This window comes from Mustela nivalis, assembly GCF_964662115.1.
Source record: "Mustela nivalis genome assembly, chromosome: 10".
Taxonomy (NCBI): Eukaryota; Metazoa; Chordata; class Mammalia; order Carnivora; family Mustelidae; genus Mustela; species Mustela nivalis.
In genome coordinates, this window is record NC_139029.1 from 10809520 (window position 1) to 10835808 (window position 26289).

Here is a 26289-nt window from a genome sequence, read left to right on the forward strand (position 1 = left end):
CTTAACTGAAGGAAAAAAGTATTCTTCAGACTTTAAACAACACAGTTACACCAAATTTTACAGATGTTTGTTTCTCCCAAAATCAGGTTTAGAAAGAAATGCAAAATCACATACATGCATACGTCCATATAGTGAGAGAGAGACACACACATATTTATGGGGAGTGGGGAAAAGCTTAAGATTTAGATGTTACAAAAGTTATTATTACTCATATTCACCTGCAGTGGTACTAATTTCAAATTTGTAATGATCAAAATGTTAGTCATTTACATGCAAAGCTGCAAAGAGTCACCAGGACTCTTCTATTTTAAATTTTCATGTTTTCTAGTCAGAATGGACACTGGCAGTTTTTCACATGGCTGAGCCCCCTCTGCTGGTTTAGCAGCTGTAGTTGTCCAAAACTTATTTGTGGCACAATTGAATACACTTTCATTAAATTAATGAAATAAGGGGCACTTGCGTGGCTCAGATGGTTGAGCATCCAACTCTTGATGTCAGCTCAGGTCATGATCTCAGGGTCCTGGGATCAAGCCCACATCCGGCTCCCTGCTCACCTGGGAGTCAGCCTGTCTCCACTGCCCTCTGTCCCTCCCCCCCTCAAATAAATAAATACATCTTTAAAAAAATTAATGAAATAAATTGCTATTTCATTATATACACATTTCATAGAATGCATATTTTCAGTTTAAAGCAAGCTGCATTAACTTTAGACCTAAAAAGTTGTTAGTAAAAAAAAAGTTATGTGTATTAGTAAAGAAAGACATGCTTTGCCAACTCATTTTTTTTTTAAGTTATTTATTTTTAAGTAATCTCTAAACTCAACATGGGGCTTGAACTCAGACCAGAAGATCAACAACTACACACTCTACAACTGAGCCAGCCAGGCACCCCCCGTCACTAACTCATTTTTTACAGTCACAAAAATTACTTCATAAAACAAAATCTTATTTGTACAATATTGCCCATTTAAAAATAAAAATTGTCAGTTATATTAATATCTACATAATACTAACACTACATAGTGTTATAAATACATGAATATATAGTAAAATATGCAAACATGCCTGGGAATGATGAACAAAACTCATTGTGGTTATTTTAAAGAGTGATCAAGGCAACTGGAAGGGGAACACAGAAGGGTTTCAACTGGTACCTGTGTCTTTTATTTTCCTTTAAAAAAATTTGGGGGCGCCTGGGTGGTTTAGTGGGTTAAAGCCTCTGCCTTGCTCGGGTCATGATCTTGGAGTCCTGGGATAGAGCCCCGTTTTGGGCTCTCTGCTTGGCGGGCAGCCTGCTTCTCCCTCTCTCTCTGCCTGCTGTCTGCCTACTTGTGATCTCTCTCTGTCAAATAAATTTTTTAAAAAAATCTGAAGCAAATATGGCAAAAGGACAAACCTCATAAAGCTAGTTGAAATATTAAAAAAAAAATTATTGCCTCTAAAAAGAATTTTCTGTAAATGTGGTATAAAACATTGCATTTCTGGGAAAAAGAAAAAGCTAAGAAAATGAAGCATCACTCTTGAATCACTCTACTGGGCCCTTTGAATTAAGTGATTTAAATATTAGAGTGAAATTAAACTTCAAGGAGAATCAATTTTATGTGTGAGAAAGATGAAACATTGCTAGCAAAGAGGTGTTTTTTGTTTTTTTTTTTTAAAGCAGTAAGAATAAAGAAATATATTACTGGTTACATAAAAATGTGAATATACTTAATGTCACTGAACTATACACTAAAATGGTTAATTTTATGTTATGTATATTTTACCATGACAAAAAAGAAAAGTATCATGAGTCTGGCCAGTTTAAATTGAAAGAAGATTGGGGCGCCTGGGTGGCTCAGTGGGTTAAGCCGCTGCCTTCAGCTCGGGTCGTGATCTCAGGGTCCTGGGATCGAGCCCCGCATCAGGCTCTCTGCTCAGCGGGGAGCCTGCTTCCTCCTCTCTCTCTCTCTGCCTGCCTCTCTGCCTACTTGTGATCTCTGTCTGTCAAATAAATAAATAAAATCTTTTAAATAAATAAATGAATAAATTGAAAGAAGACAATATTTTATTTACAGATAAAAACTAAGGATCAGAAAGAAAAAGAAAAAAGAACTAAGGACAAAAATTCCAAGTGGGAACTTCTACTTAACAGCAGAAATCCAAAACTGAACGCACAGCTGACTGGCATGCTGGTGTAATTCAATCTCAGTCATGGATCAAAAAATATGAAAAATGGCACAAGAGAAAAAAGATTTTTTAAGATTATACTGTCATCATGCCTATGAACAAAGAGAAGTGAAATAGCAAATCTTAAACTTACTCTGAAGAACAAATTTCTGAAAATTTCCAACTTCATCTGTTACCATTATTTTGATTCCATAAATTCAGATTAATTCTTGATGACTATATATTCCCATTGATCTCTACTACCCCTATGACCTCTCATTCTGAGATTCCATTCTCCTTTCATAACGTGGAGGTGGCCCCTAAAATTCCATTTTGCCTTCTCTTTCCTTGATATATTTTCTCATTTGGCAATCACATGGTTTCGAACATTGCTGCTAAGAGAATGATTCATTGCACCGTGCGATCCTTGAGGTTACAGACTGCCGTGTTCACTTAATATGTCCAGTAAAGGCAGAGTTGATTCAACATTTATTCAGATGGACAGATGGACGGAGAAGCAAATCACTCCACAACTCATCTTTAGACCTGATTCCCCTAAATTATATCTCCCCATTTTCCTATTTCTCTTGCCTTCTGGAGAGGTGATGCCAAATTCATATTGAACATTCTTCCAGCCACCTACATATCTTCCTGTTTACCTGACTCAAAACCTAGCAGTCATCTTTCATTTTTCCTTTTCTCATTCTTCCCACATCTAATCAGTTGTCAAATATCCCATGCATCCGGGGCACCTGGGTGACTCAGTCGGTTAAGAATCTGAGTTTAGGGGGCGCCTGGGTGGCTCAGTGGGTTAAGCCTATGCCTTCAGCGCAGGTCATGGTCTCAGGGCCCTGGGATCGAGCCCCACATCGGGCTCTCTGTTCAGCGGGGAGCCTGCTTCCTCCTCTCTCTGCCTGCCTATCTGCCTACTTGTGATCTCTGTCTGTCAAATAAATAAATAAAATCTTAAAAAAAAAAGAAAAAGAAAAAGAAAAAAAGAATCTGATTCTAGGGTGCCTGGATGGCTCAGTGGGTTACAGCCTCTGCCTTCGGCACAGGTCATGATCTCAGGGTCCTGGAATCGAATCCTGCATGGGGCTCTCTGCTCAGCAGGGAGCCTGTTTCCTTCTCTCTCTCTTCCTGCCTCTCTTGTGCTACTTATGATCTCTCTCTCTGTCAAATAAATAAATAAAATCTTTAAAAGAAAAAGAAGAAGAAGAAGAATCTGACTCTTGGTTAAGTGCCTGCCTTTGGCTCAGATCATGATCCCAGGGTCTTGGGACCACGCCTCACATCAGGCTCCCTGCTCAGTGGGAGGCCTGCTTCTCCCTCTCCCACACCCCCTGCTTGTGTTCCCTCTCTCGGTGTGTCTCTCTCTATCAAATAAATAAAATCTTTAATCTTTTTTTTAAAAGATTTGATTTATTTATTTGACAGACAGAGATCACAAGTAGGCAGAGAGAGAGAGAGGAGGAAGCAGGCTCCCCGCTGAGCAGAGAGCCCGATGTGGGGCTCAATCCCAGGACCCTGGAATCATGACCTGAGCTGAAGGCAGAGGCTTTAACCCACAAAGCCACCCCGGTGCCCCAATAAATAAAATCTTTAAAAAGAAAAAAAAAAAAGGATCCGACTCTTGACTTTGGCTCAGGTAGTGATCTCAGGATCTTGGGATCAAAACACGCATCAGGCTCTGTCTGCACTCAGCATGGAGTGAGCTTGAGATTCTCGCTCACACTCCCTCTCCCTCTGCCCCTTCCCTCTTTCTCTAAAATAAATAAATAAATCTTTAAAAAACAGAACAGATATACCCCACCTTCACCTTTGTTCCCACTTCTCTCCACTGCTGCCATAGAGGCCCAAATAATCTCTTAACTAATCTATTATAATAAAGAGGAAAAGCTGGTTTTTCCACTGCATACTCCTTTCTTCTCCAATTTCTCCCTCCTTCTTTTTCTTCTTCTTTTTTTTTTAAAGTAATCTCTACATCCAAAGTGGGGCTCAAACTCATGACCTTGAGATCAAGAGCCCCACACTCTACTGACTGAGCCAGACAGGCACCCCTCCACTCCTCCTCTTTTTTCTTTATTTTATTTAGGATTAATTTTCATTGTGCAAATCTGGATCAAGAACTTTCACCAAGTAGGGGATGGGTGAAATAAAGCAAATAAGGGATACAAAATTCCAAACATCACAGAGACAAAAAGTACAGCATAACGAATATAGCCAGCATGGCTACAGATGGTGGTGACTACACTTACTGTGGATGAGCATTGAGTAAAGCAAAGGATCACCAAATCAACACTGCACACCTGAAACTAATACAACACTGTATGTTAATTATACTTCAGGAAAAAAACTTTGATTAGTAAATGCCTCTTCTCTAATATTCAAGGTCTTCAGCACTGCATTTTTCTTATTTATTTCTATTTTTATTGTAAAATACATATGACACAAAAAATAACATTTTAATCATTTTAAGTATATACTTCAATGGCATTATGTGCATTCACACTGTATAAATATCACTACTCTCCATCTCCAAAACTTCCTCATCATCCCAAACAGAAACTCCATACTCATTAAGCCAAATGCCCCATTTCTCCCCTCCCCTCAGCCCTCAGTAACCCCTACTCCCATCTCTATGAACTAGACTGCTCATATAGGTAGAATGACACAGTATTTGTCCTTCCGTGTTTGACTAATTTCAGTTAGTATAATGCTTTTAATCTTCATCCATGTTGTAGTATGCATCAGAATTTCGTTCCTTTCTAAGGCTGAATAATATATTCCATTGTACAGACTATTGTAATAGTGTATTTTTTGGTAAAGATTTTATTTATTTATTTGACAGACAGTGATCACAAGTAGGCAGAGAGGCAGGCAGAGAGAGAGGAGGAAGTAGACTCCCTGCGGAGCAGAGAGCCCGATGTGGGGCTCGATCCCAAGCCGAGCCGAAGGCAGAGGCTTTAACCCACTAAGCCAGCCAGGCGCCCCGTAATAGTGTATTTTAATACTCATCTCTCAATGGACCTTTGTGTTGTTTTCACCTTTTGGCTACCGTGAATATGCTACTAAGAATGTTGAGGCACAAATATCTGTCTGAATTCCTGCTTCAGTGCTCATGGATATATACCTAGAAGTGGAATTGTTAGATCATATGTTAATTCAGTATTTAATTTTTTGAGGAACTGGTTTCCACAGCTAACGTAACACTTCAAAGTCACCACAATCTGGGTCAAATCTCACTTTCTGTGTGTCTCTCCCACTCCAGCCTAGGCCTCTATCACTCCAACAAACTAAATTTCTGGAAAGCCAATGTTCCTCCTACTTGTGTCCTTTGTCCTTGATGCTCTCTGCACAATTTCATATGTGCAAACCTGCCTATCCATCAAGGCTGCCTCAAGCGCCACCTACTCTAGAAACCATCCTTGATTTCTCCAACTAAAAGGAATCTCTTTTTCTGAATTCCCTTTAAATTTCCTTCTCACTTTCCACCATAAAGAATAATCTAAACTAAACAGGTACACACATTTCTCATTAAGTATGGGTTATATGTCTAATTATGCATGTACTGCCTTCAGTAACTAGCAGGGAGTAGACAATGAATAAATGAACAGAATGGATCAATGACAAAAGAATAAAGATAAAACAGAACTCAAAATTCCCAATCAAGTTGAGGATTGTGAAGGAAAACTAAACCATACCTGTCAAAATCTTTTAAAAACTGTTATCTGTCAATATTTTAATGGACATGCCAGATGACCCAGATGTTCTATTAGAAATACGTCTGAAGTAAATGTTGGCACAATTGCAAAATGGAAGGTCAACATAGTACTTTATTCAAAGAAAAAAAAGCAAATAAAGAAAGCAAACTAAATGTCCATTCACAGGGGAGTAGATAAATTATGATACAATTGTAATCCTAAACAGCTGTTAAAAAGGAGGTGGAACTACATGTACTAACTTTATATTCTACAACATATTGTGAAATTCCAAAAGCCATTTCTGCCTAAAAGTGTGAGGATGAATTTTTTGTAGCCACAGAAAAAAAATTCATTTCAAACTGTTAAAAGTAGTTATCTATGGCAGTTTGTAAAAAGGATTCGCTTATGTGAACTGGTTACAGCAAGCATCTGTTCTTTAATTTTTAAAAATGTCTTCCAAATTTTCAGTAAAACCAACTCAGTTCCAATTTTAAAATGTAAAAATGCATATTTAAAAGTAAGATATTTTATAGTCTAGTTAAAAAAAGAAGACACCCAGGAGATTTTATAATATTCCTGCCGAAAACAAATACAATAAAATTAGCAATTTTGTAATGTTCAGAATCAAAGTGCTGAGTGGTTTATATATTACAACTGTATACCTTTAAGTAGGGGGAAAAGCAAACTCTGCATTAATGGGTGTTCTCCAGAGACAACGAAACATCAAGGTTTAATGCTAAAATTATTCTAAAATTGTTCAAAACTTGCCAGACTTTTTTGGGCTTTGCTACTTTAAAATTGAGCAAAAGACGACAACAAAAGAATACATAAAGTACGGTTCCATTTACATAAAGTTAGAAACAGGCAAAACTAAACTACTGCAGAGATATACTTGCAGGTGATAACAGTATCAAGAAAAGCAAGAGAATTATCACAAAAGAGGAACAGTGGTTATTTCCAAAACAGAAATGGATGTCATCAAAGAGGGGTACATTGGAAGTGCTTCTGAGGCACTAGCAATATTCTATTTCTTGACTTGGTTGGTGGTCACACTGGTGTTTGCTTATAGTTATTCTTTGAACACATACATTTATGCATTCTTCTGAATGTCTCACAATAGTTAAAAATCCAGCTGAACCTAACCTTTAACGCTATTTAATAATAACATGTAAAGTTTCTATAGTTCAACTCTCACTCTAAACGTCCGCTCATGTTTCACCTAAAATAGTTGCAGGAGTGTCTGACTGGCTCAGACCCTTGATCTTGGGGTTGTGAGTTCAAGTTCCATGCTGGGTGTGGAGATTACTTAAAAAATAAAATCTTAGGGATGTCTGGGTGGCTCAGTCGGCTAAGCATCTGCCTTAGCTCAGGTCATGATCCTAAGGGTCCTGTAATCACGTCCCACCTTGGGCTCTTTGCTCAGTTGGGGCCTGCTTCTCTCTCTGCCTGCCACTTCCCCTGCTCGGGCAGGTACACACTGGTAAGCGCGCTCTCTTGCTCTCTCTTTCTCACAAATAAATAAATAAAATCTTAAAAAAAAAAAAAAAGGAGTATGGGTTTGGAATCAGATATTACTTTCCTTTCTAAATAAATAAATAGATAGATAGATAGATAGATAGATGAATAAAGTCTTAGGGCTGCCCGGGTGGCCCGGTTGGTTAAGCACCAACTCCTGATTTCAGCTCAGGTCATGTAGAGCCCTACGTTGGGCTTCAAGTTCCATGGTGTGTCTGCTTAAGGATTCTCTCTCCCTCTGCCTCCTCCCCCACTTTTTTTTTTTTTGTACTCCCTATCAAATAATCTTTTTTAAATAAAATCTTTAAAAATAAATAAAACAGCTTCGGCTAATAGTGCACAGTAAAACCAACCTGCCAAAGGTAAAAAGAACAACCCAGTCATTAGGAACTCAGGCAAAAAGGGGGAAATCTCTCACTGGAAATCTGTTAAGGTTCCAATTCTCAAGGTTTTTTGTTTGGCTTGGTTTGGTTTTAATTGTTGTTGTTTTGGTTTGGTTTTTGGGTTTTTTTTTTTTTTTTTTTTTTTGCTTCTCAAGTTTTAATGTGGACCTCATTAAACTACAGGTTTGGATTCAGTAGGCCCGGAGTAGAACCTGACAGCCTGCATTCTAACCCAGGTGATGCCATGCTGCCAGTCCACGGACTCGCCCTATAAAGTTCTTAAATAGCCACTAAAATGTGGCTGGTGTCAAAATGACAAAAGAAAAAAAAAATGACAAAAGAAAAGGAAATGAGAGAGGGAGAGAAACCGTAAGAGATCAACCACAGAAAACTGAGGCTTGCTGGAGGGGCAGTGGGTGGGGGGCAGGGGGTGATGGGCATTAAGGAGGGCACTTGATATAATGAGCACTGGGTGTTATATGCAACTAAGGAATCACTAAACTGCACCTCTGAAATTAATAATACACTATGTGTTAACTAACTGAATTTAAATTAAAAAAAAAAAAAAAGGAATCAACAGGTATGGAGAATCTGTGCCAGATGCCTTATTTCATTTAATCCTTACCTCAATGCTATGAGGGGCATATTATCACTCATGTTTCACAGATAAGGGTAACAGGGCTCAGACAAATTAATTTGCCCATGATTACACAGCTGTGTAAAAAGAGGAACCAGAATTTGAACTGAATTCTATGATTCCATTTTTTTAAAAAAGAGACTATAAATCAGGGTTTGAAATTAATTTAAAGTAATTCTCAAAAAAATAACTATAACATGTTCCAGTTCAGAGTCTCTTACATACAGACTTTCACCTTCCCCCATTAGTTCATTCTTCAAAATGGCCTTCCTTTCATTGTTACTCCCTCTGCTATGATGCTGGATGTTTGTTATTCGCATTTACACCTCTACAGCTAATACTTACCTAACATCTAACTTCCCCAATTCCAGTCTCTGGCCCACCAATTTATTCTGAAGTCTCCAGGAAGGAATTCACTAAAGGTGAGCTAATGAGAAGGGTGGGGAAGTAGAATTCAAAGTACTCTACGATCTCAAGATACTCTCACCAAATCTCCCAGTTTGCATAGAGCCAGCTTCCTCACTGACACACAAACACATTCTAGAAAGAACAGGATACAGTTTGACAATATGCTGTAAGGGAATGGAGATTTTTATTTCTACCTGTATTTTTTTGGTGGTGGTGAGAGCAAAGGAATTCATGAAAGGTGAATAATCATGTTTATTCCCTATCCTCCAAAAACCTAAAGGTTTTTCTACACACAAAGCAAATCTTTTTTCTTTTTTAAGATTTTATTTATTTATTTGACAAAGAGAGAGACAGCAAAAGAGGGAACACAAGCAGGGGGACGAGGGAGAAGCAAGCTTCCCACCGAGCAGGGAGCCCCATGTGGGGCTCAATCCCAGGACCCTAGGATCATGACCTAATCTTAAGGCAGATGCTTAACAACTGAGCCATGCAGGCACCCCTCACATAAAGTAAATCTTTGTTTCACAAGCTCACTTGACCATTAAAAAAAAAAAATCCCCTAGTAAGCAATTTCCCAGAGACTATCAGAAAAGGACGGGTCCAGGAATTTTTTTTTTTAAACAAACACTGCAGCAGATCCAAGTTCAGAAAACCTTCAGTAGTACTTTTAAAACTTAATCTGATGTTCTCATTTATTGTTTTCCTATGTGTTGCGTACTTTACTGAGCAACAGGTTTAAAATACGGGTAATAAAATTTCCAGAAAAATATAAAATATTATAGCAGGAAAGCTTAGAGATTACTGGGCAACTGAACCCTTACTTTACCAATGAGGAGAAACTGAGGTCAGGAAACATGCAACCTCCTAAGATCGTGTAGGTAACCTGGTGGCTAAACAGAACCTGTGTCTTTTGGTTTTCTGCTCAGTGCTCCAACACACCATACCAAAATCTACTTTCAAAAGAGTGGCAGTAAAGCATTACTTATTGCTGTTTATTGAAGACTGACTAGATGGACAAACCCAACACATCCACACAACAAAGCTGTGACAAAGATGAAGGATTACTTCTGTTCCAATATGGCATGATCTCCAAGATACAGTAAAAGAGAATAGTGCTGAACAGTGTTACAGAGACCAAACCGAAGTCTCTTACGTCAAGCAGGAGCCTGCGTCAAGCAATGACACAGGCAGTTAAGGTACAGCAGCTAGGAGATATCACCGGGACCAACATCAGCTGACACCCCAGAACCGAAAACGAGCAGAATCAGAGGAGATCTGCAGAGACCCAAAACTGATTAAATCCCTTTAAAAAGGGAAGGATTTTGGCAGGAAACTGTCAGACTCTTCAGACGTGGCCCCTTTATGTCTGACCACTTAAAAAAGTCAACTGCCGCCAATGGTCCGCCCAATGGATCTCTGAACAGAACTGAGACCCTTCCCTGCTTGAACAGAAGGAGCAGTAAATGCCGAGAGCTGACCCAGACCAGACCAAAGCCTTAGCTCAATGGCATGCTCAGAGACTGCGTGTTGGGTTCGTTAACTTCCTGCACCTTCCTTTATCTTGTTTGTTGTATGGCTTGTCTTCTATCCTGCTCTGTGTGCTGTGTAAGAAGCCAAGTTTAATAACATGGTGAAGTGTCATTGAGTTTGGAATCCTAAACCTGCTTCATAATCGCGATTTAACTTTATGACTGAATAAGGCTGACTGTGGAAAGACAAACCTGTGCGTGCACCGTCATAGCGTGCTCGTGACAAGTGTACATACTATGGCAACCTTTTGTGTAAGAAGAGAGAAAAATGAATATATGCAGATATTCACTTACTCTTGCAAAAAGAAACATTGAAAGGATAAACCAAAAATTAATAAAAATTAGGAGAGTCCAAGTACCAGTCATGGGGCACCTCTTGGCAACCCCTCCTCATGGTCCCAGCTCTGAAAATGGCAGCCAGTGTTTGAGGTGGTCACCCTTCCTCCATATTTTTTTTTTTTTGAGATTTGATTTATCTACTTGAGAGAGAGCAAGGTGAGAGATCATGAACAGGGGGAAGGGCAGAGGCAGAAGCTCCCTGCTGAGCAGGGAGCTCAATGTGGGGCTCAATCCCGTGACTCCAGGATCATTATATGAGCGGAAGGCTGACGCCTATGCAGCTGAGCCACCCAGGCGCCCCCTCCTCCATATTCTTTAAAAGTTCTGGTAGTCCCATCTACCCTTTCGGTTCCCCCAACTCTTGAGACTATAGTTTCACCTGTAATTATGAATCTCTAAATTACACCCTACTCCTTTTTTTACTGTCTTGCAACACATACACTACCAATTCTCTACATTAAGTCCCCATTTGAATATCTAGTACATTTTTCATTCTACTGAATGGATCCTGACAGAATGTTAAGGGTAAAAAGAATCACAAAGGAATCTTAAATTTGCCTCAGTAATTTTGTCAGTAGTAACATGGATACAGTATTTTAAAAATCTCTAATGTCTACTGTAAAATAAAGTAAATAAATGTGAACAACACTTAAAAACCAAGACTTCCAGTTGAAGAGAGACAAATACAAAATCGCTTAAAGAGGGGGGAAAAAACCCTGCAATATGTTCAAAATAAACTGGAAACAGCAATATGAAGTTTTTATTTCTAAAAAACCTATTTTCCAATTCTGCTCATTGAAAGACCTAGAAATAATGAAGATCCAGTAGCAATGTGCATTCCTGGCACTCAGATCTTGGGTTTCTAATGGCATTCCCTATAAAAGAAACTAGGTCGGGGCAACTGGGTGGCTTGGTAAAGTCTCTGCTCAGGTCATGATCTCGGGTTCCTGAGATTGAACCCCCGCATCCAGCTCTCTGCTCAGCAGGGAGCCTGCATGCCCCTCTCCTTTTGCCTGCCTCTCTGCCTACTTGTGCTTTCTCTCTCTGTGTCAAGTAAATAAATAAAATCTTCAAAAAAATTTAAAAAAAAAGAAAGAAAGAAAGAAACTAGGTCTTCCTAAAAAAAAAAAAAAAATGATTGATTTCAGTCAAGGACAGGGAAAGTAAAATGTGAATCTGGAATACCTTGTTGTAATAGAAAACATCCCAAAGACCAATTGGGGGCATGTCAAAAGGACACAATACCAGCTTAAAGAGACTTACATTAGGGGCGCCTGGGTGGCTCAGTGGGTTAAAGCCTCTGCCTTCAGCTCAGGTCATGATCCCAGGGTCCTGGGATTGAGCCCCGCATCGGGCTCTCTGCTCATCGGGGAGCCTGCTTCCTCCTCCCTCTCTGCCTGCCTCTCTGCCTGCCTCTCTGCCTACTTGTGATCTCTGTCTGTCAAATAAAATAAATAAAATCTTTAAAAAAAAAAAAAAAGAGAGACTTACATTAGCCGAAGGTTAAAGTGTCAGAAAGACTAATGCTACAACTACGTGTAAAACAATAAATAAAAACCACGTCACCTACAGTGATACAGAGAACAGCAAAGAAACTTATTTACCACCACTGAGGTGACCAATTCTTGACTAAGAAAATTTACAATGAAAAGCAAAGAACTAAACATACTACCTTATTAGGAGAAATTTCTAGTAGCTCATTCTCAAGTTGATGGTATCTTGCCAGCTACTAAATGTGGAAGGAAGAGTAATAATCATCATCCTTCTGCAACCTCCAGTGAAATAACTGATTCTGACAGGGACCCTTAATAAGTGCTAAAACCAAGAAGGGAAAGACAGCTGAAAAATAGCATAATTGCGTTATGTTAAGTTGCTACCCCACAGATTGTCTGATCACTACAAAGGGAAAGCTTTACAACAGAAAGATCAAGACTTTCATATGAACCAAGAGATCAAATTTAGCATCATTATAATGATACAATATGAGTACACATATCACAAAGGATTGCAAATATGAATATAATCAAGACTTTAGAGTTGTCTAAAAAGAGGATAAAAGGGTTAAATGACACAAGGAAACATTGAGACAAATCGTGAATGTGAAAAAGTCTACCAGAGAACCAGACTGGTACCCTCAAAAAGTCAATGTCATTTAGGGAAAAGAAAAAAAGGAGGATTGGGGAGGAGGGGGCTGTTTTAGATTAAGAAGAAGAAGCTAATTAAAACCAAATGCAATTTAGGAATCCTGACTGGATCCTGGTTTCTACTTCAGTCCTTTGCACTTGTTCTCTCTGTCCCCAGAACTTAACGTTGAACATTCTGCCTTGTGTCTCAGCCTGAACATGAACTTCTCACAGAGGCCTCCTTTAAACCGTCCAATCTCAGCCTTTCCCTTCCCGCTCCATGTCCTTATCACATCACCGTTTTATTTTCTTCCTAGTACTTACTACTATCAGAAATTTTATTCATTCATTAATTGCTTTCTCCAATCTCAAAATATAAGATCCAGGAAACCAGACACCTTGACTATTTTGTCCACTGTAACCCTCATACCATGAGCCATGCCTAGCACATAATAGCATTCAATAAATATTTGAGGTTTGGGGTTTGTTTGTTTGTTTGTTTTTAAGGTTTTATTTATTTATTTATTTGAGAGAGAGAGAGAGAGAGCAAGCCCGCAAGCAAGCAAGAGAGGGAACACAAGGGGCACCTGGGTGGCTCAGTGGGTTGGGCCTCTGCCTTTGGCTCCGGTCATGATCTCAGGGTCCTGGGATCGAGTCCCACATCAGGCTCTCTGCTCGGTGGGGAGTCTGCTTCTCCCTCCCTCTCTGTCTGCCTCTCTGCCTGCTTGTGATCTCTGTCAAATAAATAGACAAAATCTTAAAAAAAAAAAAAAAAGTTTTAAGAGAGAGAACACAAGCAGGAGGAGTGGGAAAATGAGAAGCAGGCTTCCCACTGAGTAGGGAGCCTGATGTCGGGCTCAATCCCAGAACCCTGGGATCACGACCTGGGCCAAAAACGACTGGGCCACCCAGGCACCCATTCTTTTTTTTTTTTTTTTTTTTAAGATTTTATTCATTTATTTGACAGAGAGCAGGAGAGAGACAGAGAGAAAGCACAAGCAGGGGAAGCAGCAGAGAGAGAGAAGCAGGTTCCCCATTGAGCAGGGAGCCCAATATGGGGCTAGATCCCAGAATCCTGGGTGCCCCTTGGGGGGCTTTTTAAAAAAGATTTCATTTGGGGTGCCTGGGTGGCTCAGTGGGTTAAAGCCTCCGCCTCTGGCTCAGGTCATGATCCCAGGGTCCTGGGATCGAGCCCTGCATCCGGCTCTCTGCTCAGCGGGGAGCCTGCTTCTTCCCTCTCTCTCTGCCTGCCTCTGTGCCTACTTGTGATCTCTGTCTGTCAAATAAATAAAATCTTTAAAAAAAAAAAAAGATTTTATTTGACACAGAGAGCACAAGCAGGGGGAGCAGCAGGCAGAGGAAGAGGGAGTAGCAGTCTCCCCTCTGAGCAGAGAACCCAATGTGGGCTCAATCCCAGAACCCTGGGATCATGACCCAAGCTAAAGGCAGATGCTTAACTGACTGAGCCACCGAGGAGCCCCTCAATATTTGTTAAATAAATGGACCAACAAACAAAAACGCAACAAAGATTCAATAGACACTTGAGATCATACAATGTCTCAGAAAGCTCATGAGGAACAGCAATCTGTAAGAACTGAAAGTGTATACTACATGAATATCTGAGTGCCTAACACATAAGCACTAAAATGTGTCTACAAGGCACTAAAAGTATTATATATAAATTACACCACATGATATATCCCTTTTAAGCTGCTTGGCAGAAAGTAATTAGCACAATAATTTTCTTTTTGAATACTGACTTTAACCTAATTGTGCAAGGACGAGTGGCTCAGTGGTAGAGCATACAGGAAATAATATACAGAGCTTCAGAAACTAATTAAATGGAAGAAGAAGGAAAAAAAAAAAAAGACCCAGGCCACCTGGGTGACTCAGTCAGTTCAGCGTCTGCCTTTGGCTCAGGACATGATCCCAGGGTCTTGGCTTCGGGATTGCTGCTCAGCAGGGAGTTTCCTTCTCCTTCTGCCTCCCCAGCCCCCATGCTCTCCCTCAAGCATGCATGTGTTCTCCCTCGAGTGTGCGTAAACTCTAATAAAAATAAATAAAACCTTGGGATGCCTGGATGGCTCAATCGGTTAAGCATCTGCCTTTGGCTCAGGTCATGAACCCAGGGTCCTGGGATCGAGTCCCATGTCGGGCTCCTTGCTCAGCGGGGAGCCTGCTTCTGCCTCTGCCTGTTCTCCCTGCTTGTGCTTGCTCTCTTGCTCTCTCTGACAAATAAATAAAATCTTCAAAAGAAAAAAGACCCCCTTCCTAGGAAGATGAATGTTCAGTTGTACACATGAGCATAATATGCAAGAGAGGCAAGCCAAGATACAATGAAGGTCATACAGAGAGTTCAAAAGATAAGCAGGGGACACAGGCACTTAGAGAAGTTATCATGGGTTCTTGATCAGAGTAGAAACATTCAAATAATATCCCTTAAGACTGATCTGTCAAAACACTGTCACCTCAATCTTAACCATTTCCAAAGATTACTGAGAAGAAAATCTCAAATAACAGCAGCTTCTGTTTATTGAGTGTTTACCATGTGTTAGGCATTTAGTTAAATATTTTACACATATGTCATGAGACAGGAATTGTAATTGCCATTTGAAGATGAGGGAGACTGAGATCACAAAACTAGCAAATGGCAGAGCCCTGGCAACGAGAGCAGCTAAGAACTCTAACACTACCCCAGTCTGCTTTCAGCTCATGAAAGCCTGGTCTACAGTCACAGTCAAGTCAGGCAAATCTAAGGGATCTTGAGTAAGAGAATACAGAACTACATGGCCAGATACAAGTGATGAAAGATTTAAAGAAGAAAAAAAAAAAAAAAAGATTCCTGGTTTTATGGTCTATCAGACCAGAATAAAATTATTCTACCTATAGATATGGGAATATTGAGAAAGGAACTTGTTTAATAAGGTTTTTGCCTTAATAGAAGAGAGAGGTGAGATAATGGACTCAGTTGTGAACACCTGCACGGCTGAGTTAGAGGATATGCTCTATGAAACCCCTGGAGAACCAAGAAGCATAAAAGAAAGATCACATCTAGAGGGATTTAAGACACATCAGGGCAGTGGTGTCAAATGGAGCCATGAACAAGGCCAGTTCTCCAATCAAGGATAGAAAGAGAAGCACAGGAGAAAAACTAAAACATGAGCGGCGCCTGGGTGGCTCAGTGGGTTAAGCCTCTGCCTTCAGCTCAGGTCATGATCCCAGGGATCAAGCCCTGCATCCGGCTCTCTGCTTGAAGGAGAGCCTGCTTCCTGCTCTCTCTCTGCCTGCTGCTCTGCCTACTTGTGATTCCTCTCTCTGTCAAATAAACAAATAAAATCTTTTAAAAAATAAAAATAAATTAAAAAATGAAACATGCATTCCTGTGAAAGGACAGGTATGCCACTGGCTATACTATATACAATTTAGGAGATTAAGTTCCCTCTGTCCCAGTTTTATTTTCTTATTCCTTAAGTTTATTCTTATTATTATCTTATTTCTTAAGTTTACTTATCTATTTATTTCTGTAACCTGTACACCCAACGTGAGGCTCAAACTCACATTTGAACCCACTGATTAAGAGCTGCATGATTGAGGGGTGCCTGGGTGGCTCAGTTGATTAAAGCCTCTGCTTCGGCTCAGGTCATGGTCCCAGGGTCCTGGGATCGAGCTCTCTGCTCAGCAGGGAGCCTGCTTCCTCCTCTCTCTCTCTGCCTGCCTCTCTGCCTACTTGTAATCTGGGCCTGTCAAATAAAATAAATAAAATCTTTTAAAAGTGGGGGGGGGGGGCACCTGGGTGGCTCAGTGGGTTAAAGCCTCTGCTTTCGGCTCAGGTCATGGTCCCAGGGTCCTGGGATCGAGCCCTGCATCCCTGCTGAGCAGATAGCCTGCTTCCTCCTCTCTCTCTGCCTACTTTTGATCTCTGTCAAATAAATAAAATCTTAAAAAAAAAAAAAAAGAGCTGCATGATTGAGCCATACGATCAGTCCGATTGAGCCAGCCAGGCGCCCCTTGTCCCCAGTTTTAATGTTCCATAAAAACAATACAATAAAGTATAACATTTGGATATTTATATGTGCTACACAATGTACTAAGAAGTTCACATACAGGGGTGCCAGGGTGGCTCAGTGGGTTGAGCCTCTGCCTTCAGCTCAGGTCATGATCTCAGGGTCCTGAGATCAAGCCCCACATCAGGCTCTCTGCTCAGCAGGGAGCTTGCTTCCCGCACCCCCACACACACACTCTCTCTTGTGATATCTCTCTGTCAAATAAATAAATAAATATCTTTTTTTTTTTTAAGATTTCATTTATTTATTTGACAGACAGAGATCATAAGCAGGCAGAGAGACAGGCAGAGAGAGAGGAGGAAGCAGGCTCCCTGCTGAGCAGAGAGCCCGATGTGGGGCTCGATCCCAGGACCCTGGGATCATGACCTGAGCCGAAAGCAGAGGCCTTAATCCACTAAGTCACCCAGGTGCCCCCAAATAAATAAAAACTCTTAAAAAAAAAATTCACATACATTCCCATATTTAATTGTCCCATAACACAGGCATCATTATCCTGATTTTATAGATGAAAAAAACTGAGACTTAGAGAAGCTAAGATCCATACCTCAGGAGAGAACTAGGGTATGAACCTGAGTCTACCGGGGGCTAAAGCCCAGGATCTTAATTACTATGTCAAAATAAATGGTTACCAAGCCATCCCACAGAGCATACAGGTTACCTTTTTTTAAATTGTGATAATATATACATAAAACTTGCCACCTCAACCATTTTTAAGTGTGCACTTTGGTTGTCTTATGTACATTGACACTGTTATAAAACCATCCCCCATCCATCTCCAGAACTTGTAATCATCCCAGACTGAGACTATAACATTAAACAATAATTCCCCAAGCCCTCCTCTCCCCAGCCCTTGGCAACTACCAGTCCACTTTCTGTCACTATGAACTGGACTACTCTAGGTACTTCATATAGGTGGAATCATACAGTACTTGTTCTTTTTTGTCAGGCTTACTTCACCTATCATGACTTCAAGATCTGTTACCGTTAAGTTACTTTTAAGTTAAATAAAATGTGAAATTTTAACCCATGGGTCGTTACGCATCTCTACAGAGAATTACATTCCCAAATTCCATACAATGTATAAAACACATTTTGGAGGAGAGAACTGCATTTAGTGAGAAAAGAGAGGTGAGTTAAATTTGAGGGACCCACAGGGAAGTAAATCTTTACGTTCAGTAATATGGAAGAGAGCAGCTGGCTTGATCTTGCTTGACTAGAGCAAAGGGCCTACTGGGGAAGATGTCATTAAGTATCAAATCAAAAGTTAAGAAAAACAGTCTTGCACAACACAAGGCAAACACAATACCGTTTGATTCTAAGAGAATATGCTATTCCTTTTTGGCAAAAGACAGCAAGACTACTAATAAAAAAGCTTTAGGGGAACCTGGCTGGCTCAGTCAGTGGGGCCTGTGACTCCTCATCTCAGGGTTGTGGGTTTGAGCCCCATGCTGGGTGTAGAGATTGCTTAAAAATAAAAATCTTACCCCCAAACAACTTTTAAAAGAACTATTGAAATAAAAGGATAAATTCCATTTCCCCTTGACTTCTATTTGAAAAGCCAGGAGATGGAAGAGGCAACATTTTAGTAAAACTGTATTGATGAATTCATAATTAACATCAATCTTTCCCTAAACAATGCACCAAGAGGTTCATTCCAGAAAAAAAAATTCCTTGCTCTCTATTAGCGACATGAACCAAGCATTTAAAATGAGATTAATGGGGTGCCTGAGTGGCGCAGTACATTAAGCACCCAATTCTTGGTTTGGGTTCAGGTAGTCATCTCATGGTCTTGAGACAGAGCCCCTGCCAGGCTCTGCAGTCAAGGCAGAGTCGGCTTGAGATTCTCTCTCTCTCCCACTCTCCCTCTGCTCCTCCCACCCATGCACACCCTCTCAACTCTCTAAAATAAATAAATCTTAAAAAGTAAATAAATAATTTTAAAAAGAAAATAAATAAAATGAGAATAATAAAGGAAACACAAATTCAGAAATTATGTGTATTAGTGAATTCCTTAAAATAGTTGAAATAAAAGTATTCAAAATGGGGGCACCTGGCTGGCTCAGTCAGTAAAGTATGTGACTCTTGATCTTGGGGTCACGAGTACAAGCCCCACACCGGGCCTACAGCTTAACTTAAAGAAAAAGAAAAATAATATCCTAAATATTAAATATTCTAAAGAAATAGTAACAGCTGAAACTAAAACTTGTTTGTCTTTATTTTTTTTCTTGTTTGCCTTTACAGTAATTAACTGAACTATCCCAAATATATATATTACTAGAAGATAAAATAAGTTACTGTTCAAAGTAGTAAAATTTTCTAAGTGACTACTACTCTATATAATACCTATACATTTATCAGACATATATATAAATAAGTATCAAAGTATTACAAGAGCATTTCCACTTTAGAAACAAAACACTGAACAGTGACACTGGAAAAAATTAAAAACTTGGGGGATGGGGTGCCTGGGTGGCTCAGTCATTAAGCACCTGCCTTCAGCTCAGGTCATGATCTCAGATCCTGGGATAACGCCCCACATTGGGCTCCCTGCTCAGCGGGAAACATGCTTCTCCCTCTCCCTCTGCTGCTCCCCCTGCTTGTATTCCCTCTCTTGCTGTCTCTATCAAATAAATAAATAAAATCATTAAAAAAAATAAAGATTTTATTTATTTGACAGACAAAGGTCACAACTAGGCAGAGAGGCAGGCAGAGAGAGAGAAGGGGAAGCAGGCTCCCCACCAAGCAGAGAGCCCAATGTGGGGCTCAATCCCAGGGCCCTGGGATCATGACCTGAGCTGAAAGCAGAGGCTTTAACCCACTGACCCACCCAGGCGCCCCAATAAATAAAATCTTAAAAAAAAAAAAAAAAGCTTGGGGGAAACTCTACAACTTAAAAAATTTAATACAGGGGCACCTGGGTGGCTCAATTGTTGGGCGTCTGCCTTCGGCTCAGGTCATGATCCCAGGGTTCTGGGATCAAGTCCTGCATCGGGCTCCCAGCTCGGTGGGAAACCTGCTCCTCCCTCTCCCTCACCAGCTCCCCTGCTTGTGTTCCCTCTATCACTGTGTCTCTCTCTGTCAAATGAGTAAATAAAATCTTAAAAAAAAAAAAAGAAAGAATCAAAATTCAAAGCAAATTTGCTTGCCAATACATCCATGAGTAAGGAAGAGCAAAATCAAGCTATAGGAATATCACAAAGTTGTAATTTTACAAGATATTTAGAAGGACACAAAAACAATTTAATTCTTTTCTTGTTTTGCTTTGTTTTCTTCCAACACTTTTTTTGTTTGAAGTAAGCTAAACAGGGGCGCCTGGGTGGCTCAGTGGGTTAAGCCGCTGCCTTCAGCTCAGGTCATGATCTCGGGGTCCTGGGATCGAGTCCCGCATCGGGCTATCTGCTCAGGAGGGAGCCTGCTTCTCTCTCTCTCTCTCTCTCTCTCTCACTCTCTGCCTGCCTCTCTGTCTACTTGCAATCTCTCTCTGTCAAATAAATAAATAATATCTTTTTAAAAAAATAAAAATAAAATAAAGTAAGCTAAACAGGGGGCGCCTGGGTGGCTCAGTGGATTAAGCCGCTGCCTTCAGCTCAGGTCATGATCCCAGGATCCTGGGATCGAGCCCTGTATCGGGCTCTCTGCTCTGTGGGGAGCCTGCTTCCTCCTCTCTCTCTGCCTGCCTCTCACTGACTTGTGATCTCGGTCTGTCAAATAAATAAATAAAATAAATCTTTAAAGTAAGCTAAACAGGGGGCGCCTGGGTGGCTCAGTGGGTTAAGGCCTCTGCCTTCGGCTCAGGTCATGATCCCAGGGTCCTGGGATCAAGCCCCACATCAGGTTCTCTGCTCTGCAGGGAGCCTGCTTCCTCCTCTCTCTCTGCCTGTCAAATAAATAAATAAAATCTTTAAAAAAAAATAAAAAAAAATAAAGTAAGCTAAACGGGGAGCACTTGGGTGGCTCAGCCAGTTAACCAACTGGTCATTTTGGCTCAGGTCATGATATCATGGGTTGAGGGATGGAGTCCTGCATCAGGCTCTGCGCTCAGCAAAGAGTCTGACCCAGGATTCTCTCTCTCCCTCTGCCTCTGCCCCTCCCCTCGCATGTGCACGCACTCTCTCGTTCACTCTCTCTCAAATAAATAAATCTTAGGGACGCCTGGGTGGCTCAGTTGGTTGGACGACTGCCTTCGGCTCAGGTCATGATCCCGGAGTCCCGGGATCGAGTCCCGCATCGGGCTCCCAGCTGCATGGGGAGTCTGCTTCTCCCTCTGACCTTCTCCTCGCTAATGCTCTCTCTCACTGTCTCTCTCTCAAATAAATAAATAAAATCTTTAAAAAAATAAATAAATAAATAAATAAATAAATCTTAAAGTAAGCCATATGGCCAACATGGGGCTTGAACCAACAGCCCAGAGATCAAGAGTAGCATGGTCTATAAACTGAGCCAGGCCGCAGCCCTAGGTCACAAAAAACAATTTAGAAAATAAGCTGGGGACACCTGGGTGGCTCAGTCAGTTAGGCATCCAACTCCTGGTTTTGGCTCAGGTCATGATCTTGGAGTCCTGAGATCAAGCCCCATATGGGACTCCGAGTTCAGCATGGAGACTGCTTGAGATCCTCTCTCCCTCTGCCCCGCCCCCCATTCATGATCCCTCTCTCTCAAATAAATCTAGAAAGAAAGGAAGGAAGTGAAGGAAGGAAGGAAAGAAGCAAAGCTGAATTATGAGCACAATACTAGGCAATTTTTTTATTTTTCTGATGTTTATTTACTTAAGTAATCTATACCCCCAACATGGAGCTCCAACTCACAACCTTGAGATCAAGAGTTGCAAGCTCTTCCAACTGAGACACCCGGGTCCCCAAGACTGGGCAACTTTAAAGTTACTTCTCTATGTGTCATATCCTTCTATACATAACAAATTCACAATACAGAAAAATAAACCTTCATTTTACTATCAACCACCATCTTAAAGCCCTCATTTTTAGTGTTGAGTATTTACATGGTTAATATGTAAACATGAGTATTATCAAATTGTAAATGTTCCACTGATACTGTACCACGTAAAGATTCTACACATCCCAAAACTCATGAAGTTTGCAATACAGACAACATGCTAAATTAATTATAAAACTACCACAGCACTAAGATGAGGAACTTGTATTGCGATACAGAAGTTCAATATCAGAGATGCTAAGCAACTTTTACCTACATGAATGAATATAAAATAGTTCAGTATAGTCCTGGTTTAAGTTTTCAGCTTTGCCCAAAAAGGAAAAAGGACCTTCTCGCTTAATTTATTACTGAGAGAAAGGAGACAGTACTACAACTACTTACAGTACACATTCTTTTTTTTTTTTTAAAGATTTTATTTATTTATTTGACAGAGAGAGATTACATGTAGGCAGAGAGGCAGGCAGAGAGAGAGAGGAGGAAGCAGGCTCCCTGCTGAGCAGAGAGCCCGATGTGGGACTCGATCCCAGAATTCTGGGATCATGACCTGAGCTGAAGGCAGCGGCTTAACCCACTGAGCTACCCAGGCGCCCTACAGTACACATTCTAAGGGACTGACAACTAAACATTAACTAAACGTGATCAAATTAAAATCATACATTGCTTCTTATACCGGTTTACACAACAAAAAACAAAAACATCATCACTCTAAAGTTGTCACCATTTAGTAATCTGAGATATTTTCACTGCAGCTGCAATGTTTGTGTTTGTTGCCTGGTATATGACTCACTCTCAGGTTCTCCCAAGACTTTGTTAGATTTTTGAGAATGCAGAAATCATAACTGGGGCATACTGTGTGGGAAGTGTCATGACTGTGAATGAATAAAAGGGAGAAAGAAGTCAAGATTAAAAAATATTTTTGGGACTCCTGGGTGGCTCAGTTGGTTAAGCAGCTGCCTTCGGCTCAGGTCATGATCCCAGCGTCCTGGGATAGAGTCCCACATCGGGCTCCTTGCTCCGCAGGGAGCCTGCTTCTCCCTCTGACTCTGCCTGCCACTCTGTCTGCCTGTGCTCCCGCTCGCTCGCTCTCTCTCTGACAAATAAATAAAAAAAATAAAATAAAATAAAAAAATATATATATTTTTTTTTAAGTTTTTATAAAAAACAAATCACTCACAAAAGGCAGATTTTTCTGCAGAATAGGAAAGGCTATGGAGCCATCCTGGCCCTGAGAAGCCTTCCTTGACTCCCTCAGTTGGATTCTGTGCATTTCTTACTTTTTAAAGTACAACATACTTAACTACTTTCCTTGTCTGGCTCCCCAACCAGGCTATAGGCAACTTGAGACCAAAATGAGACCAAATGCCCAGCGTATATAGAGGGCCCTCGGTAAGGGGTTTTCATAAAACTGATCATTGAATAATCAATCTTACATTTACCTGTTATTTTACAAAGGACTCTCACAGAACATTATCTCTTCTGACCCACGTAACAATCTCCAAGTGGAAAAGGCATTAGTTAACCAAACGGCTTCTGGTTTTATAAAAAGTTGTTAATTCCGTGACTAAAACAACCCTGAAATCACAAAAGATAATCACGTATTTGTTCATCTTTGAGATAACTTCTCCTTGGGACTTCAATATCCTTGTAAAACCCAGAGATTTTAATAGCATTTGTGCCTGCTCTTAATAATAAGTAGGAATCATGAACAGCTCTGAACCTTACAGAAGAGTTTAACTATATAAAGCAGTGTTATATGAAGGCTCTTTTAGCAATCAGGCAATAAGGAGCATCCTAAGCTATTTTTCCTGATCCTGTTCTTTTGGAGACTCTGAGAAGGTAAGAAATTTACAAAGGGCGAAATGCTGGAGAGTGAATGATGTCATGGATGTCATGAAGTTGCATCAATACCTGATGATGATTTAGCACAACAATGCAACACATTATGCCAAGAAGCATAATGTCAAACCATGAGGATGTTTTACTGCATTATTGCATGATTCTTAGCAAACTGAAATTTAAGGTGGCTCTTCAATTTTCTGTGAAGTTACTTGTTCAGGTTTATGGCCTTATGAAAGGCAATAAGAAAATCTACAAATCTCTATGGGAAAGCTTTAAGAGAAGGTCAAAGATTAGCTAATATTAAATCAAGCAGTTGTCACTTTAACAATTAAAAGCTTTCTGAGGTAAACAAAACATCCCTGCGTCAATGTAGATTGAGTAATAGATTTATACTGGGTTTGTCAAAAGCAAACAGTTACAGGATATAAAATGACAACACACAATAGAAAGGACGCCCAATCAGATTTTACACATGAATATGCTCAAAGTTAGGAATTTGACACAGAGAGTCAGTCACTAGTCACTGTAAAAGCTGCAGACTGAATTTTAAATGTTCGATTCTAAATGATGGTATTTCTCCTCTAATTTCCTTCTCCCTTTAAACCCATGATGTCATCATTTTAAACACAAGGAAAACAAATTTTAGTTACAAAGATATTCAGTGTGTCCAAGCCAAAGCCATGGCCGAAACATTTTCCCCATAGCACAATTCCAGCTGATCCCATCATTCTTCAAGGAAGAGATCACAAGGCTTCAAGCCAGCTTCCCAACGTGAGAAACTAAATCAAAACCTCCCAATTAGCAGCTGAACAACAAAAACTTATTCTCAGAAAGGAATAACAATGTCCTTGCCAGTAGGTGAGAGCTGGTAAGGTGTCTGAATCTTCACCCAGAGCAATCAGAATCCCACGACAGAAAAGCCCAAAGACTCCGGCAATTAAGGGAAGCTTTTATTTTCCGAATAAAATTCAGGAGATTGAACAGACAAAAGCAATTAGCTATTCCGAAGCTCAAAAACACAAAGGTTTTCAAACAAACGAAGGCTTCATTAGCACCTAAGTTATACTCTGCAGAGACCATCAAGATCTCAGAATCGGGTTTTCCTCCGTTTACAAATTCGTTCCCACCCTCCACCGTTCCCTTTGCACAAACAATTCTCACAGTCACAACGTGGACTGCTGTCTCAATCAAGGAGACCCGCAGTCCCCCACTTCGCCGGAGGAACACTCGAAAAGCTAAGCGGCAAGACAGGCTGCTTGTGTTTTATTTTTAAAACCAATTCCAAAATCTCCCCCTCTGCAGCTACAGCTTCACCACCGATGCCGGCCCCTCGCCGCAGCCCCAATTTTGGAAGGCGCTGGACTCCGGCTCCTCAGCGCAAGGCGGTAAAGATCCGGGGGCCGGGTGAAAGATTAGCTGACACCCTGACAGCCATCCCTGCCCTGGTCATAACACCCTTCCGTAGACGCGGTGAGGGGATGTGAACCGCCCTCCTTGAGGAGAGGGGCCGGGTTCACTCCCATTCCAAAGGCGAGGTGGAAAGGGGCACTCCTCCTCCTCCCTGCCTAACCCAGCGAGGCCGAGGATGACGACAGCAAGGCCCCCAGGCCAGCCGGCACCGACCCCCGCGCAGGATGCGCGGCCTGCGCCGGGCCGGGGACGCCCCCTGCCCCCTGCGGGCCTGGGGCATAAAGGGCAGAAGGCGCCGGCTCCCCGCCGCGGCCCCAGGAGAGGGAGAAGCCTCACCTGGCCAAGTCCGCGCCACGCTCTCGGGTTCGCTCCGCTGGCGACGGCGATGAGGGAGCCGGGGACAGAGCCAGAGGAGAGATGCTCCGCCTCAAACGGCGCTTGCCGCACTGGGGCTCCTCACAGCTGGCGGGACCCCGAGCCGCCCGGAGCCGCCATCTTCCTCCACTCAAACGCCGCCGCCGCTGCTGCTGCTCTGGCCGGGAGAAGACAGCGCCGAGTGCGCATGCGTCGGGGACTGGCGCGGAGGACGCGCTCGCACATACGTCAACGGGGCGTGCCCGAGCGAGGCGGCCTAGGGATGGCGCCATGTTGGGAAGGGACGTGGTCCCTGGCTGAGGTTCTCCGGAGGCTGGAACGCCGCCCCGCCGGGGCAGTGAAGCTGGCTGGAGTGGGGGAACGTCGAGCTTCTGCGCCAGCCTTCTTGAATCCCTAGAACCGACCCCAGAGCTGCACCCATCTCCCCTACTGCACTTAGGCCGAGGGGCAACTGGAATTTCCCCAATGGCTTGAGACTGTATAGACCCAGGGCCAGGAATTAAACTCTAACTCATTTGGATCCACGGGGGCTGATGGGCACGAGGGAGGGCTGTGCTGAATGGACGTGCTCTTGGACGTCAACCGAAGAAGGGAAACTGAGTGCCTTGATTGTGCAATGGAAGCCTCCCTTAATGGAGGCACCCACAGTGTGACTTGTTACTAGCTCCTTTTATCAGATGAGGAAAACTGAGATGCAGAGTAGTATCAGTATGTTTTCCCAAGACCTCACACCTGAGGAGCAAGGTCGGGCTGAGGGCGACAGGACAGAATGTGGATTTAGACATATATGATTCCCAAGCTCCAGTATTTTACGGTATCACTATTACCAGGCGGTGAGGTCCAACAAAATACCTCTTCCAAGGGGG

At 41.6% G+C, this 26289-nt stretch overlaps 1 protein-coding gene across 1 annotated transcript in view; it reads right to left on the bottom strand.

Moving 5' to 3' along the window:
* FBXO42 (F-box protein 42) overlaps positions 1 to 25606 on the bottom strand; it is a 105155-nt gene extending 79549 nt beyond the window's left edge. Inside the window, exon 1 of the mRNA XM_082685520.1 lies at positions 25385 to 25606. The gene's annotated coding sequence lies outside the window, so the exon portion shown is untranslated. The remainder of the gene's footprint in view (positions 1 to 25384) is intronic.
* Positions 25607 to 26289: the final 683 nt, after the last annotated feature.